The 17338-nt window shown below is 46.0% G+C and overlaps 1 protein-coding gene across 17 annotated transcripts in view; it reads right to left on the reverse strand.

Moving 5' to 3' along the window:
* The window catches only part of FARS2 (phenylalanyl-tRNA synthetase 2, mitochondrial), a 454626-nt gene that overhangs the window by 141748 nt on the left and 295540 nt on the right, over positions 1-17338 (reverse strand). The window lies entirely within an intron of this gene.

The following is a 17338-nucleotide window of genomic DNA, read 5'->3' on the forward strand; positions in this document are numbered from 1 at the left end:
GAAAATATTCTTCTTCCCTCAGACGTTATCAGGAAGTAGAAAGAATACCGCATTGAGTATTTGATAAATATTTTTAAATTAAATTAATGAATAAGCGGACTCAAATTTCTCATTTGCAGGATGGACTTAGATGTCTTTTCATCTCCAAAGTTTCTGCAGTGCTGCTTTAGGACCCCCTCCCGCGGGGGATGCGAACCTATCTTGGCTGGAAATTGGAGTACTTTTCAAAGAAAGCTTTTAGTTCTCTCAGACTCTTAAACACCCTCCAATTTTCCACGCATCAGTTGGCTTCCTTCACCTCTCATATAAAAAAGTTCCAAAAAAATCTCAAAATTCATTCTAATCAGTCCTCAGTTAAGCTCTTTGTTTAGACATAATCTTGTCATGTTATCAGGGTCTAAATGTATAGCCCATTAAAAATAAAGCCTATGCGAGATTAAATTTTTTTCTTTGAGCTTATTGGTATTTTCCAAGTTTTGACAATGAATGTGTCACTCTGGTAGACAGGAAAGAAGATATTAAAATACGTGACAGTGGATGAGAACTCCCCCCAAAATATTTTTTCCTATTTCTACTGGGCTGAAAAACTCATCTAGGCAGAAACTTATCCGCCAACAGATTCTAGTCGGTTTTCCTAAAATTTTTATTACCTTTACTATTTATTAAGTCGTTGATACCTGTTCTCGATGGTCGGGTAAGTTCTGTCAACAAGGATGATCCGCTTATATAGGCTGCTTCTGGCAAATGGAGACCCAATAAATGCGTGTCTTCCACACGGGGTTTTAAAATGATTGTTTTATTATAAAAATAATATATGCTCATAGTAAAAAAATGAAATTATACAGCAGGGGGTATGAACTGAAGAAGAGAAGATATCCCCAATGCCAGTCCCCTGTTGTAGAGATAACAGTGATTCACAATTTCCTGTGTATCTTTTCAGATATTTTCTAGGCACAAAGAAGTCTACGTGTTTATAAAAATGGAAAATGGAATAATAATCTATAGAATGTTGTACATCTTAGTCATCTTTTTTTTCTTAATTTTTGAGTTTTATTTATTTTTTTATACAGCAGGTTCTTATTAGTCATGCATTTTATACACATCAGGGTACACATGTCAATACCAATCTCCCAATTCATCCCAACTCCCACCCCCTCCCCCACCGCTTTCCCCCCTTGGTCTCCATACGTTTGTTCTCTACATCTGTGGCTCAATTTCTGCCCTGCAAACCAGTTCATCTGTACCATTTTTCTAGGTTCCACATATATGCGTTAATATACGATATTTGTTTTTCTCTTTCTGACTTACTTCACTCTGTATGACAGTCTCTAGATCCATCCACGTCTCTACAGTGACCCAAGTTCGTTCCTTTTTATGGCTGAGAAATATTCCATTGTATATACGTACCACATTTTCTTTATAAATTCGTCTGTTGATGGGCATTTAGGTTGCTTCCATGACCTGGCTATTGTAAATAGTGCTGCAATGAACATTGGGGTGCATGTGTCTTTTTGAATTATGGTTTTCTCCGGGTATATGCCCAGTAGTGGGATTGCTGGATCATATGGTAGTTCTATTTTTAGTTTTTTAAGGAACCTCCATACTGCTCTCCATAGTGGCTGTATCAATTTACATTCCCACCAACGGTGCAAGAGGGTTCCCTTTTCTCCACACCCTCTCCAGCACTTGTTGTTTGCAGATTTCCTGATGATGCCCATTCTAACTGGTGTGAGGTGATACCTCACCGTAGTTTTGATTTGCAGTTCTCTAATAATTAGTGACGTTGAGCAGCTTTTCATGTGCTTCTTGGCCATGTGTATGTCTTCTTTGGAGAACTGTCTATTTAGGTCTTCTGCCCACTTTTGCATTGGGTTGTTTGTTTTTTTAATATTGAGCTGCATGAGCTGTTTATATATTTTGGAGATTAATCCTTTGTCCGTTGATTCGTTTGCAAATATTTTCTCCCATCCTGAGGGCTTTTTGTCTTGTTTATGGTTTCCTTTGCTGTGCAAAAGCTTTTAAGTGTCATTAGGTCCCATTTGTTTATTTTTGTTTTTATTTCCATTACTCTAGGAGGTGGATCAAAAAAGATCTTGCTGTGATTTATGTCAGAGAGTGTTCTTCCTGTGTTTTCCTCTAAGAGTTTTATAGTGTCCAGTCTTACATTTAGGTCTCTAATCCATTTTAAGTTTATTTTTGTGTATGGAGTTAGGGAGTGTTCTAATTTCATTCTTTTACATGTAGCTGTCCAGTTTTCCCAGCACCACTTATTGAAGAGACTGTCTTTTCTCCATTGTATATCCTTGCCTCCTTGGTCATAGATTAGTTGACCATAGGTATGTGGGTTTACCTCTGGGCTTTCTATCTTGTTCCATTGATTTATGTTTCTGTTTTTGTGCCAGTACCATATTGTCTTGATTACTGTAGCTTTGTAGTATAGTCTGAAGTCAGGGAGTCTGATTCCTCCAGCTCTGTTTTTTTCCCTCAAGACTGCTTTGGCTATTTGGGGTCTTTTGTGTCTCCATACAAATTCTAATATTTTTTGTTCTAGTTCTGTAAAAAGTGCCATTGGTAATTTGACAGGGATTGCATTGAATCTGTAGATTGCTTTGGGTAGATATAGTCATTTTCACAATATTGATTCTTCCAATCCAAGGACATGGTATATCTCTCCATCTGTTGGTATCATCTTTAATTTCTTTCATCAGTGTCTTATAGTTTTCTGCATACAGCTCTTTGGTCTCCCTAGGTAGGTTTATTCCTAGGTATTTTATTCTTTTTGTTGCAATGGTAAATGGGAGTGTTTCCTTAATTTCTCTTTCAGATTTTTCATCATTAGTGTATAGAAATGCAATAGATTTCTGTGCATTAATTTTGTATCCTGCAACTTTACCAAATTTATTGATTAGCTCTAATAGTTTTCTGGTGGCATCTTTAGGATTTTCTATGTATAGTATCATGTCATCTGTAAACAGTGACAGTTTTACTTCTTTTCCAATTTGTATTCTTTTTATTTCTTTTTCTTCTCTGATTGTCATGGCTAGGACTTCCAAAACTATGTTGAATAATAGTGGTGAGAGTGGACAACCTTGTCTTGCTCCTGATCTTAGAGGAAATGCTTTCAGTTTTTCACCATTGAGAAACATGTTTGCTGTGGGTTTGTCATATATGGCCTTTATTATGTTGAGGTAGGTTCCCTCTATGCCCAATTTCTGGAGAGTTTTTATCATAAATGGGTGTTAAATTTTGTCAAAAGCTTTTTCTGCATCTATTGAGATGATCATATGGTTTTTCTCCTTCAATTTGTTAATATGGTTTATCACATTGATTGATTTACGTCTAATGAAGAATCCTTGCATTCCTGGAATAAACCCCACTTGATCATAGTGTATGATCCTTTTAATGTGTTGTTGGATTCTGTTTGCTAGTATTTTCTTGAGGAGTTTTGCATCTATATTCATCAGTGATATTGGTCTGTAATTTTCTTTTTTTTGTACTATCTTTTCTGGTTTCGGTATCAGGGTGATGGTGCTCTCATAGAATGAGTTTGGGAGTGTTCTTTCCTCTGCAATTTTTTGGAAGAGTTTGAGAAGGATGGGTGTTAGCTCTTCTCTAATTGTTTGATAGAATTCACCTGTGAAGCCATCTGGTCCTGGACTTTTGTTTGTTGGAAGATTTTTAATCACAGTTTCAATTTCATTATTTGTGATTCGTCTGTTCATATTTTCTGTATCTTCCTGGTTCAGTCTTGGAAGGTTATACCTTTCTAAGAATTTGTCCATTTCTTCCAGGTTGTCCATTTTATTGGCATAGAGTTGCTTGGAGTAGTCTCTTAGGATGCTTTGTATTCTGCGGTGTCTGTTGTAACTTCTCCTTTTTCATTTCTAATTCTATTGATTTGAGTCCTCTCTCTCTTTTTCTTGATGAGTCTGGTTAATGGCCTATCAATTTTGTTTATCTTCTCAAAGAACCAGCTTTTAGTTTTATTGATCTTTGCTATCGTTTCCTTCATTTCTTTTTCACTTATTTCTGATCTGATCTTTATGATTTCTTTCCTTCTGCTAACTTTGGATTTTGTTTGTTCTTTTTTCTCTAGTTCCTTTAGGTGTAAGGTTAGGTTGTTTGTTTGAGATTTTTCTTGTTTCTTGAGGTAGGCTTGATTAGCTATAACCTTCCTTCTTAGAACTGCTTTTGCTGCATCCCATAGGTTTTGGACTGTTGTGTTTTCATTGTCAGTTGTCTCTAGGGTTTTTTGTTTTTGTTTTTTTTGCGGCACGCGGGCCTATCACTGTTGTGGCCTCTCCTGTTGTGGAGAACAGGCTCCGGATGCGCAGGCTCAGCAGCCATGGCTCATGGGCCCAGCCGCTCCACGGCATGTGGGATCTTCCTGGACCGGGGCATGAACCCGTGTCCCCTGCATCGGGAGGTGGACTCTCAACCACTGCGCCACTAGGGAAGCCCTCTAGGTATTTTTTGATTTCCTCTTTGATTTCTTCAGTGATCTCTCGGTTATTTAGTAACGTATTGTTTAGCCTCCATGTGTTTGTGTCTTTTACGGTTTTTTCCCTGTAATCCATTTCTAATCTCATAGCGTTGTGGTCAGAAAAGATGCTTGATATGATTTCAATTTTCTTCAATTTACGGTGGCTTGATTTGTGACCCAAGATGTGATGTATGGAGAATGTTCCGTGCACACTTGAGAAGAAAGTGTAATTTGCTGTTTTGGGATGGAATGTCCTATAAATATCAATTAAATCTGTCTGGTCTATTGTGTCATTTAAAGCTTCTGTTTCCTTATTTATTTTCATTTTGGATGATCTGTCCATTGGTGTAAATGAGGTGTTAAAGTCCCCCACTATTATTGTGTTACTGTCGATTTCCTCTTTTATAGCTGTTAGCAGTTGCCTTATGCATTGAGGTGCCCCTATGTTGGATACAGTCTCTGCATATAGACTTATAATTGTTTTATCTTCTTCTTGGATTGATCCCTTGATCATTATGTAGTGTCCTTCCTTGTCTCTTGTAATATTCTTTATTTTAAAGTCTATTTTATCTGATATGAGTATTGCTACTCCGGCTTTCTTTTGATTTCCATTTGCATGGAATATCTTTTTCCATCCCCTCACTTTCAGTCTGTATGTGTTCCTAGGTCTGAAGTGGGTCTCTTGTAGACAGCATATAGATGGGTCTTGTTTCTGTATCCATTCAGCAAGCGTGTGTCTTTTGGTTGGAGCATTTAATCCATTCACGTTCAAGGTAATTATCGATATGTATGTTCCAATGACCATTTTCTTAATTGTTTTGGGTTTGTTTTTGTAGCTCCTTTTCTTCTCTTGTGTTTCCCACTTAGAGAAGTTCCTTTAGCATTTGTTGTAGAGCTGGTTTGGTGGTGCTGAATTCTCTTAGCTTTTGCTTGTCTGTAAAGCTTTTGATTTCTCCATCAAATCTGAATGAGATCCTTGCTGGGTAGAGTAATTTTGGTTGTCAAGTTCTTCCCTTTCATCACTTTAAGTATATCATGCCGCTCCCTTCTGGCTTATAGAGTTTCTGCTGAGAAATCAGCTGTTAACCTTATGGGAGTTCCCTTGTATGTTATTTGTAGTTTTTCCCTTGTTGTTTTCAATAATTTTTCTTTGTCTTTAATTTTTGCCAGTTTGATTACTATGTGTCTCGGCATGTTTCTCCTTAGGTTTATCCTGTATGGGACTCTCTGTGCTTCCTGGACTTGGGTGGCTATTTCCTTTCCCATGTTAGGGAAGTTTTTGACTATAACCTCTTCAAATATTTTCTCTCTCTCTTCTCCTTCTGGGACCCCTATAATGCGAATGTTTTTGCGTTTAATGTTGTCCCAGAGGTCTCTTAGGCTGTCTTCATTTCTTTTCATTCTTTTTTCTTTATTCTGTTCTGCAGCAGTGAATTCCACCATTCTGTCTTCCAGGTCACTTATCCGTTCTTCTGCCGTAGTTATTGTGCTATTGATTCCTTCTAGTGTAGTTTTCATTTCAGTTATTGTATTGTTCATCTACGTTTGTTTGTTCTTTAATTCTTCTAGGTCTTTGTTAAACATTTCTGGCATCTTCTCGACCTTTGCCTCCATTCTTTTTCCGAGGTCCTGGATCATCTTCACTATCATTATTCTGAATTCTCTTCCTGGAATGTTGCCTATCTCCACCTCATTTAGTTGTTTTTCTGGGGTTTTATCTTGCTCCTTCATCTGGTACATAGAGCCCTCTGCCTTTTCATCCTGTCTGTCTTTCTGTGAATGTGGTTTTTGTTCCACAGGCTGCAGGTTGTAATTCTTCTTGCTTCTGCTCTTGGTTGTCTTTTCTTATTGGTGGATGTAATCCTTTATAGTGATGAGTAGTATCCCATAGAATGAACACTGTATAATGTATCAGTCTTCTACTGAAGAACAGTTTTTGACATTATATGAAACACTGCAATAAACAGACTGGCACACACATCTTTGAATACCTATATTAAGATATTTGTGGGGTAAATAAAATCTGGATCAAAGAGTGTGTGTATTTTCAGTTTTATATATATCATGGAACCGTGTTCCAGAAGAACTGTACTGATTTGCATTTCCTCAAATAATGCAGGCAAAAGCTCTTATCATCCCATACATTTGACAGCATGGAGTATGACCAACTTTAAAATCTTTGTCAATTCAACAGTTGATAAAGTATAACTCTCAGTTTTTAATTTGTATTCCTCTAATCATAAGCGAGGCTGAGCACCCCTTCCTACATTTACAGTCTGTATTTCTCACTCTCACTGACTGGTAAGAACTCTTTGTCACATTAAGAAAACTGGTCTTTTGTCACAGCCTGGTGATTCTTCTTCCCCACTCCCATAGTTTGTTTTATGGCCTTAATCCAAATTTTGGGTATGTTTTGTTGAGCAGAAGCTTTAAATTTTTATGTGGATAAACATCATTCTTTTCCTTTATGACTTCTGAGTTTCCCATTTAGGTTTATTTTTCTAAGAAAGGAGGAACTCCTTCTAACCTAAACTCTGAACCCCCGAAAGTAGTTGCGGAGGCTGGCTCCATCACTTACACACAGTGTGACCTTATACAAGTTACTCATTTTCCCAGAATTTCAATTTCATCACCTGTAAAATTAGGATAGTAAATAAAAGCTATCTCTCCAAGAATTACTGTGAAGACCAAATAAAATGACATAGCTGTGATTCAGAACACAGCACATAGGAAATGTTCAATAAATGGTACCTCGGCTTCCCCTGGATTCAGACATCACCATCCCTGGAGGCACAGACTGGGCTGGGAGTCACAGCATGCCACCACTGGCCCAGGACCTGGCTTGCCGGGCTACTGTACCAGTGCTCATGCCGCGTGATTCCTCACAAAGCAGGATAAATCGTCAGCACCGTCCTTAGAGCACCTGGGGCTCTATGAGATTTTCTGATCATTTTGGGATCTGAGCTCACCGAAAAGACTCAGGACAAATGCCAGGGGTGGCTACATGGGCCCCAGCTCTGGGGGAAATGCAAGGTCTTTACCTTAACTTTTGTGGGAACGAAAAGGAGAAACTGTTCCAGAGCAAAGAACAGACCTGAGACAAGAAGTGAAAATTGTAAACACGTACTTGGCATTTCACCAGTCCCTTCTGTTAACTGAGGATCCGTGAGCACTGCACACACTGACAACCTCTTTCTCACTATATGAGGAAAGGTGTGTGTGTATCTCGTGGAAGGAATCCGTCTTTTATGTGACTTCATTTGTCATGGCTAAATAGGTCAGGAAAAAGAAAAATAGAAATTCCTTCAAATAACTCAATTATTTTAAAAACTTCTTACTTTAACAGAGTATGGAGTCAAATCTTAAGCAATTTTTATATGAAGGAATCTACTTTTCCCACACATTGTGTCCCTGTAACATCACTATTAGTCAAGAAAAAATCTAGTCTGCTCTAAGAGTCATGATGTAATTGTTCAGAGTGGCAACAGCTTTTTTGGTTAAACCTTAATTTTTAAGTATGTGGAAAATACTCGTATTGGTAATTGTTAACTTAGCACTCAGACCTACCTTCAGGCACCAGGCCAGATGCACACTGATCTTAGCGCCTATGTGAAAAACTGCAAGATTGGCTGTACTCCCATAAACACATCTTCAGATGGATTTAAGCAGAGAACCCAACTCATTCATTTCCTACAGAAATCTCCACTGGGGGCTTCCCTGGTGGCACAGCGGTTGAGAATCTGCCTGCCTAATGCAGGGGACACGGGTTCGAGCCCTGGTCTGGGAGGATCCCACGTGCCGCGGAGCAACTGGGCCCGTGAGCCGTGGCCGCTGAGCCTGCGCGTCCGGAGCCTGTGCTCCGCAACGGGAGAGGCCGCGATAGTGAGAGGCCCGCGCACCGTGATGAAGAGTGGCCCCCGCTCGCCACAACTAGAGAAAGCCCTCGCGCAGAAACGAAGATCCAACACAGCAATAAATAAATAAATAAATAAACTCCTACCCCAGACATCTTCTTTAAAAAAAAAAAAAAAAAAGAAGAAGAAGAAATCTCCACTGGGATTGTCCCATGATCTGTCTGTCAAATGTGGCCGTGATGATGAGTTCCATCCTACATACCCTTGTTCAATGCGACCTCGACAATCCTCCCTTTGAGAGGTGCAGGCCTCGCCCTCTCCTCGAGAGCAGACGGGCCTTCGTGGCTGCACTCATGGACACCTGGTAGCAGAAGCGATGCTATGTGACTTCCGGGGCTGGGTCACCAAAGAGTACAGCTTCCAAATGCTCACTGGGATACCCACCCTTGGAGCCATCAGCCTCCCTGTAAAGAGTTTACAGATCTGAGGCCACTGGCGAGGATACCCGGGCCACACGGAGAGGCCACGTGTTCTCCAGCCCAAACCCCAGCAGTCCTAGCTGGAGCCCCCGCCAGACTCCAGAGGGAAAATGTCTCACTCCCCCCATCGTGCATCTTCCCAGACTCGGCCCCGACGCTGTGGAACAGAGACACAGCTGCACAAACAAGCGTAACACAGTCACGCTGAGTCACAGGGTCACAGTTTATAACAACAGGGCCACAGGTAACTAACGAGATGCCGACTCTAGGTCCGCTGGAAAACAGGCTGCCTTGTAACTGCTCAGGATAAACAACCCCCCAAAGTACTGCAGCACGTCTGCAGGGATGATGCCAACAGATAAGCCACGCTGCCCAGGAATACCCTGCTATCCGCCTTCACCCCACCCGGGAAGCAGTGATCTAAAAGCTGAACCACGGAACCCCATAAATCATCAGGCTGTTCAGAGATCACAGGTGAAGGGGCAGATCTGGTGAGGGCTTTCCAAAAGGAAAATAAAATATTTACGTCATCTTGCAAGCCGCTCTTCAGACGCTGCATTTTTCTCTTTCATCAGTTCTAGCTGACGGCACGTGACAGTTGTCTCTGTGGCTGTTAAAGCTTAATACCATTTATCCTGAGAACATGAAAGATAAGTGCAGGCTGGACTGATGTGTATAAGACTTAACTAATAGGATGTTAGTGGGTCCAAAGAGTATCACAATAACTTACTACTGTTGTTAAATTTACTTTGCAAAAACAGATGAAATACAAATTCTCTGATAGAGGGTCTAACATGGGTATGGGGAAGGGAAAATATAGTACTGATTAACCTGAGTTTAGAAGGACCCTTGCTTCTGGGGGCAAAAAAGTGGGGAGTGTGGAATAAAGCGTTGGAATTACCTCGACGCCTGGGGTGGTCAGCAGCAAGCTGGGGGGCCTGAAGACGGTACCCCCAACGTGGTCTTTATGGCACTTTCTGAACATCTGGACCAGCAAACAAGGTAGGGACGCAAAATACCCCCCCCCCCACACGTCATGTCCCACGTGTTCACGTGGCACAGATTCAGTATATTGGTGCACACACATTTTCACGTCGGCATCTATCACAGTAGATTGGGGGGGGGGTACCTTCGACAAATAATTTAGCATTCCTCTGTCTAATGGTGGTTAGTAAGTAAACCTTCTAACCATCAAGCTTGACATTTTTGAAGTCTGTTAGCTTCTGCAGGTATGTTTTACTTCCCTCGAAGGTTTTCAAAAATCTTATTTTTAAAGTAAATTCTGAACATGACCGCACAGTGCCCAGCTTAGCTACAGTTTTTGACGGCTAGAAGAGGAGAGCGGAAGGCAGTTGATGGCTAGCTGCTATTTTAAGAGCTGGAGCTGAGATCAGTTTTAAACAGGATAAAAGGTTCATGGAGGCCAAGACCATTCTCACCAGCAAGAGCAAACCCGCGGGCCTTGTACAGACTCACCCTGAGCGCCCGTGGGGGCCCAAGCACCTCCTCACCCACCTGCCCTCCTCGGGCTGCTCCCCGGCCCTGTCGAGTCAGCCCCGGGGTCATTTCACCACTTTACATGCGAATCCTAAGGGAGCAGAAAGGGGCCTGTCTACTTAGTCACATTGTGGAGGCTGCATTCTAAGGATCTTCCATCTAAGTAACACCCCTTATAAATCACAGGGCCCTCCTTCTGGCTAAGGTAAGAAGATGTTCTCACGCCAAACCCAGGAAAATACCGCCAAGGCAACTAGACTTGAATAGTAAGAGACCCCGCTACGAGCCTCTTCCGGGGAGCCTTCGGACATGACCTTGCTCTGGTCTTGGGGGCAGCCTGTTGAAGCCAGTCCAGGTGACGGTGTGGCCTCCTGTCCAGCCCCCGCGGTGGGAACCTCGGACACTTTTTTACTGCAGGGTGAGGCTAAAATGAGCTCCCCGGTCCAGAGAGTCTAAACCTGGTCCTCAAACGAAGTCTTCCTATTATCCGTCGAGCAGTCCGACGGGCTCCTGGAAATGTCTTTCTTTACGCGTTGCTCACACGTTGAGGTCACAGCTACCCGAGACCAAAGCTGCCCCATCACAACAGCAACTTGCAGGATGTCGCCAAGAGGCCCGTTGACCTGCGCGGTTACAATCTGGCAGGATGGAAGGGTCGGACAGGACGGTGTGAAGACAGCCACTGAATCTATGGCCCAAATCGGCTCGATACTCTGGTCTGGGGAACAGAGAGGGAGAAGTGTGCAGGGAACCGAGCGGGAGATCTCAGCCCCCTTACCTGGCTCAGGAAGAATGAATCCTTTGTGCAAAAGCAATTTTATATATATGAGGAAAAAAGATTCTTTCCCTGAACTGGCAGACATGAAGAAACTATTGATTGGTTTTATCCCCCAACAACAGGACCACTTCCCCTGTGCTTTCCAGCTGCCTTTGGGGTGGGTCCACCTGCCTCCTTGCTGGCTATGCCTCCATACGCGCACGTCTGCTGGGTGAGCTTCTTCTCGGGGTCACGAGCCTCCCAGAATCCCACAGGGTTCTGGGTGGTGGATTCTGAGTTTCTTCAAGAAGAAAAATTATAAAAGAAGATTAATCTCTGGCTCCGCTTAATTTAACTGCTATAAGGAAAGACACACATTTTCCCCTCGCTGGCTGGTGAACTGGCAATCTGAATGACTGGAAGTTGAAATCGAGGACCAGGAGTCAAAGGAACACTCTCTTAACAGAGTCCTTTCACAGACACGATAGAGTTAGACTCCTGCTAGCGAGAGAAGCGTCTGATGGTGTAGATTAGCTCCCTAAATTGTCCTTTCAAATTCCATTCTACCTCTCCAGTGTTCGAGGTGTCTCCTCAGGTGATGGGTCCTGGGCCTCTTCAAGATGCCATTTGAGAGGGAGCAAGGAAGGAAGTCTGCCGGATAGCAGTGCCGGGCGGGGAGAAGTTGGCTTCCTGTTGTGGCTTCTCATTTCTATGGTCGGTTCAGTCCAGGAGAGGCTGACGGGCAGGTCTCCGGAAACAAAGCTCGGCACTGCTAGCCCTGGAGGGCCGTGGACATGATACCAAACCAGCACCTCAGCTGGCAGGAATCCTCCGAGAATAAAGTGCACATTTAAATCCTGGATCCCAGGGATTCACCGGAATATGCCTTGTCCTGCTCTCCAAGGGGACCTTGCAGGGCACCGCTTCTGAGCGGCAGCGCCCCGTGAGGCTCGCGGTGGGTGTGCAGCGGGGGCCGGCGGGGGCCCAGCGAGGCCACGGCTTTGCGGGTTTTGTGGTGCAGCCACCAGGGGTGATCCTCTGACGGGGACCCGTCTCTCACGCGCGCTCCGGGCCGTGATTCTAGATGGGAAAGCTCACTGTACAGGAGGGCAGGGGACAGCGGTGGCACCTTGTGTGTCTGGACTCAACTGTAAGTGGTTTACAAAGCTCTACGAGGCGGGCCGGGCGGAGGTACAGAGAACTGCGACTCTGGGAAGCAGAGCAACGCGCCTGGCGTCAAGCTGCTGCCCTGCAGCAGCCGTGGGCTAGACTCGGCTGCCCGGCGCTCAGGCTGCCCTGCAGCAGCCGTGGGCTAGACTCGGCTGCCCGGCGCTCAGGCTGCCCTGCAGCAGCCGTGGGCTAGACTCGGCTGCCCGGCGCTCAGGCTGCCCTGCAGCAGCCGTGGGCTAGACTCGGCTGCCCGGCGCTCAGGCTGCCCTGCAGCAGCCGTGGGCTAGACTCGGCTGCCCGGCGCTCGTGCTGCCCTGCAGCAGCCGTGGGCTAGACTCGGCTGCCCGGCGCTCAGGCCGACGTCACCCCACCGTCCCAGGAAAGCCTCTTCCTGCCCGTTGGCAGCAGCTGCCACCCTGACCCAGCACACGCAGCTCACATCTAGGTCAGCTTGTTTACCAAGACATAGGAAAACCTGTTCCTTCTCCCCCTCAGAAAACATCCTCCCCTGCACCTGGGGACTCAGCCCACGCCCGGAAGCACCTTGGCCCCCGGCGTTTCCTCAGCACGGCCGGTGCGCTCTGCCTTCGGGCCAGACCCTGACCCGTGCCTGGGCCACTCTCCCAGGCCAGTGACCCTCACCTTCCAGCAGGGCCTCTAGTGGGCCCCGCCTCTCTTCCTCTACGGAGAAGTGGTGAACCTGCTTTTGCTCCCAGGCTCGCCCTCACCCTTAGAACGGCCCCACACGGCCCGACATTTCCCGGCCGTCACACCCTGCTCCAAGCCCATTCGTCTCACAAACACACCAGCCTTGGTCCTGCCTCAGTGCCCTTGCACAGCCCCGCCCCTCACCTCCCCTACACCTTCACGGTGGTCCCTTCCCTTCCCTGCTTTCTCAAGGGGTCTCCCCACTTCCTCTCCATCTCAGGAGCTCTACTTCACTGCATGGACCGCCGCTTGAAACCACACCACACTGCCAATGAGCCTGTCTATGTAGTTAGTGTCTGTCCTTCCCAACAGCCTGGAAGCCCCACGAGGACAGAGCCTTATGGTCTTGGTCCCTGTGTACTGCCCACACCTGGAGGAACCCAGCACACAGCAGGACCCAGTATCTGTTGAGGGCGCGTGTGAGAGAGAAACATGCATTGCAAGCGGGGGGGGGGGGGGGGGGGGGAGAAGCCACACCTGGTTCTAAACAGACAGGTAAGAGCGCAGCGGAGTGAGTGTCACGTGGGTCCCGCCTGGGAAAGAACGGAGGGGTCTCCTCTAGATGCAGCCAACACTGCCCAGAGAAACACCTTCGAAGAGGAATTCCACCACCCCTACCTTACATTCCTCTAGGATTTCACATATTACACGACTACCTTCTAAAAATAAATAAATACCTGGGCCCAGCACAGTGTCTGGCATGTGGTGAGAGCTCAATAAATGTTCACTGCAGAATTAAAAATACACGAACAAACCTATCACCTGCCATCAAATTAATCATTTTCATTTTTCCACACCTCCCCATTTCCTTTCAACAGGAGTATATATTTTTACATTGTTGTAACCATAAACAGGTATTGATTTGTTTTCTAACATTTTTTGATGTTGCAACCTAGTCTTTGATGTCTAACGACTGTAATATTCCATCAAGGAGTTCGGTCTTCTCTAAATCAAGATAGTATTGGGTCTGTCCTTTGAGCAGAGCCCAACCCCACTGACCAGGGCAGAGCAAAGCTGTGTGGCGGTCTGTCACCAGGCAGCCTGAGCTCTGACTATCGGCCGAGTTGACTAGAGCACCCTGTAGGTTGTTCTTGGAAAACTCAAACCACATCACAAATTATTTATGAAAGGATGACTTCAACCACAGGCCAGACGTGACCAGCTTCAGGAGAAAGCACCAACCGGCGGGGCAGCCCGAGGAGGAGGCAAAGCGACAGCTGCGAGGGAGCCGAGAAGACGTTAACGAAGGAGCCGGCCGGGGCCTGCTTCCTTTCTTTGATCTCCTGAGAAAACAGTCAGCAGTTTCTTAGCAGATGGATCATCCAGAGTCAGAGGGGAAGCACGTGCCACATGTCCTGGGATTTTCTCATCTTGCACTGTTAAAACACTTAATAAAGGAGGGCAGTTTTCTTCTTTTTCCTCTTTAGATAACTTTTTCTCTCCTGTATACGAGTGAAACACGCATTCACTGAAGATAATCTGGGAAATCTGGGAAAATGTACAGAAGGAAAAATCGCCTGTGCTCCTGCGAGCCCAGGATGACGTGGGTGCAGCTGTATTTGCCCACCGCCCCCCGTGGACGCTTCTGCCCACGTTCTTACGATGACACTTAGATCACACACTCTTCCCCTTCCCTCTAAACCTCCTGCCAGCTTGCGAACCTTGTCGTCAATGTCCATCACGATTCTTTAAAATGCTTTAAATATGTGCAAAATAGTTCATTGTTGGGACGAGTAAAACATAATTTATTTGTTTCTCGATGGGTGACATTTAGGCTGTTCCCAAATTCTCACTCTTGTGCATGTAATAATACAGAAGCCTTTGCACGCTGCTCAGCTAACCCCCTTGGCACAGATCAGAATCGCCGCATCAGGGTATAGACTCCTGAAGGTTGAGCCACGAGGCAAAACACACTCATTCCTGGAGCTCTACCCTCGATCCAGCCTCTGCACCAGGCTGGCTGCATCAACTTGTTCAGAAAATTCATTTTAACTGTGGATGAAAAATGAAATCATTATTTTAAATTACGTTTCGTTGATTACTGGTGAGACTGAACTTTGAAATTTTGTTTTCTGGCTGTAAGTTTAGATGAACTGCTTAGTGAACTGTTTTCTATTGAACTGTCCATTTTTCTGTTACAACAAGACATTTTTTTCACCGATTGTTTGCACCACCGTAATATTACTTTATGAAAGTTAAAAAAATTTATATACATTTAAGATGCAACTTTGCAAAAGAAAAGAAATGCGTGGAAACAAGATTAGAAGGAAATATACCAATATGCTAACTACGTCAGGGATTAGGTGGTATGAGAACAAGCTGGATTTTCTCGAAGCAGCGTCTTCAAAAGGGAACAAGAAATCATCTCCCATGGATGCTGCCTGGGGTGATGAAGGCAGTGAGGAGAGGACAGGTGTGTGGGAAGCAGAGCTCAGGTGTGTGTGGGAGCACGGGGAGACCAGTTCACCGTGACCCCCGCTTCACAGTGCCCGGGGTCCACCCCCATCACTGATGCGGACGCCTACCACGCACCCTCCTCCACCTGACCCCGGGGATGAGCAATGCAGGGGAAGCCGCGGCACCAGCTGGCGGCCAGGGGGACGCATAACTCGGAGCCACTCTTTTATGGTTTTAAATTGAAGTAGAGTTGATTTACAACATCCTGTTAGTTTCAGGTGCACAGCACAGTGACTCACTTACATATACATACATACATATATATTCTTTTTTAATATTCTTTTCCATGATGGTTTATCCCAGGAGACTGGATATAGTTCCCTGTGCTCTCCAGTAGGACCTTGTTGTTTCTCCATTCTGTATGTAAGACTTCGCATCTACTGACCCCAAACTCCCAGTCCATCCCTCCCCCAGCCTGACTCACGGCGATGCAGACACAACAGACGAGGACTCGGGAGCCTCGGCATCTGTCGTCTGGCGGAGCTTCAGAGATGCCTGTGGGACATCAGGGGGCTCACTGCACGTCGGGAAAGAGTGAGGGGCTGGGGACGGATTATCTGCGACACCCTCTGGGGCTCCCGGACGCCCGTGAGCCCACACCGGTGCCTCCCCCTCGCTTACACACCCGCAACAATGTACATCTTCTGCGTTTCTAAGGGATCCGGGAACAGATGTGGTTAAGGCTCCAGATGCCCGAGACAGTGGAAACGGTGACACGGTGGCCCTTGTGTCACAAAGCGGGGCGGGGGCAGGACGACGTGCCCCAGCGGACAGCCAGGCGTGGCTCAGGGCGCCGACTTTATAGCAGATGGTAAGCGAGGGGGTGCCGCCGAGGCCGAGGGGCTGCCCTGTGTCCCTGCGAGGCACCAGCCTCCGTGTTCTGCGTCCTCAGCCACCAAGTCTACAGAGGACAGTGACCTTCAGGAACTGAGGGAAACGTTCTATAAAACACATCCGTCTGCCGGGTCTATAAAAGAGGTTTTTTCCTGCTAGAAAGTGATTTATCTGAAAACAGACCTTGGGAAACTGGGTCGGGCGCGCTAAGGGGCGATGTCACAGGCTGGAAGGGAGGCGCATTTTAGAGGAGGTTTCTTTGAGAAGAAGATTTTTGACCCAGTTTCTCAATGTTCATTCAACTTGTCTGAAGGTGTGTTTGTTATCTTCCGTCACGACACTTTGCTGGTTGAGTCCCCATTTCCGCCTCTGCCCACGAGGTCCCCTCTACCCAGCAGGCGCTGGCTCCCTGGATCTCTCTCACTCCTCTCTCAGTTCCCTCCTGGCGATTCACATGCATCCATTTCTGCTATCTTCAGTGTCACCATCGGAATCCCGACTCATCGTTGCTGCCAGGCTGGACGGCTTGACTGACAGAACGGTTCACTCGCTCTGCGCCCGTTTACTGTGCGCCTGCTTCGTGCCCGGCGTCAGATACGATCCTGTCCCCGGGAGTTTCACCATCGAGTGGGCGAAGTAAGACGTGCAAACAGTCATCTCAAACCAGTGCAAGGCAAAACTAGAAGCGTTGGAAACGTACGCACAGTTGCACGAGCACGCAGGTGACAGGAAAATAATTCGGCTTTGGCCACAGTCCCTCGCTGGTCTCTGCCCGGGGTGGGTGCCCACGCCTCCCCGTCCTACTCACTGAAGCCAGGTTCATGTCCCAGAGCAGCTCGGCAAGGCCACTGTCACCAGCAGGGATGCACCCCGCACTTGCAGGACCTCCTCCCTCGCAGGTGGGCTACTGAAGGCAGCTCCTGTGTCTTTGCGCTACGGCTCTGATGATGAGGAAGTGTTTGGCACAGAGCATCCTAGACGCCCCGCTGTAAGAGAAGTCTGGCTAAACAGAATTTTATTACGTTGGTTCGCTGCCAGATCCTGAGCCGATATTAAGGTGCCAAGGGGTGAGGCGGAGTAAGGCGGGAAGGGTGAGCTT

This window comes from Kogia breviceps, chromosome 10, assembly GCF_026419965.1.
Source record: "Kogia breviceps isolate mKogBre1 chromosome 10, mKogBre1 haplotype 1, whole genome shotgun sequence".
NCBI lineage: Eukaryota > Metazoa > Chordata > Mammalia > Artiodactyla > Physeteridae > Kogia > Kogia breviceps.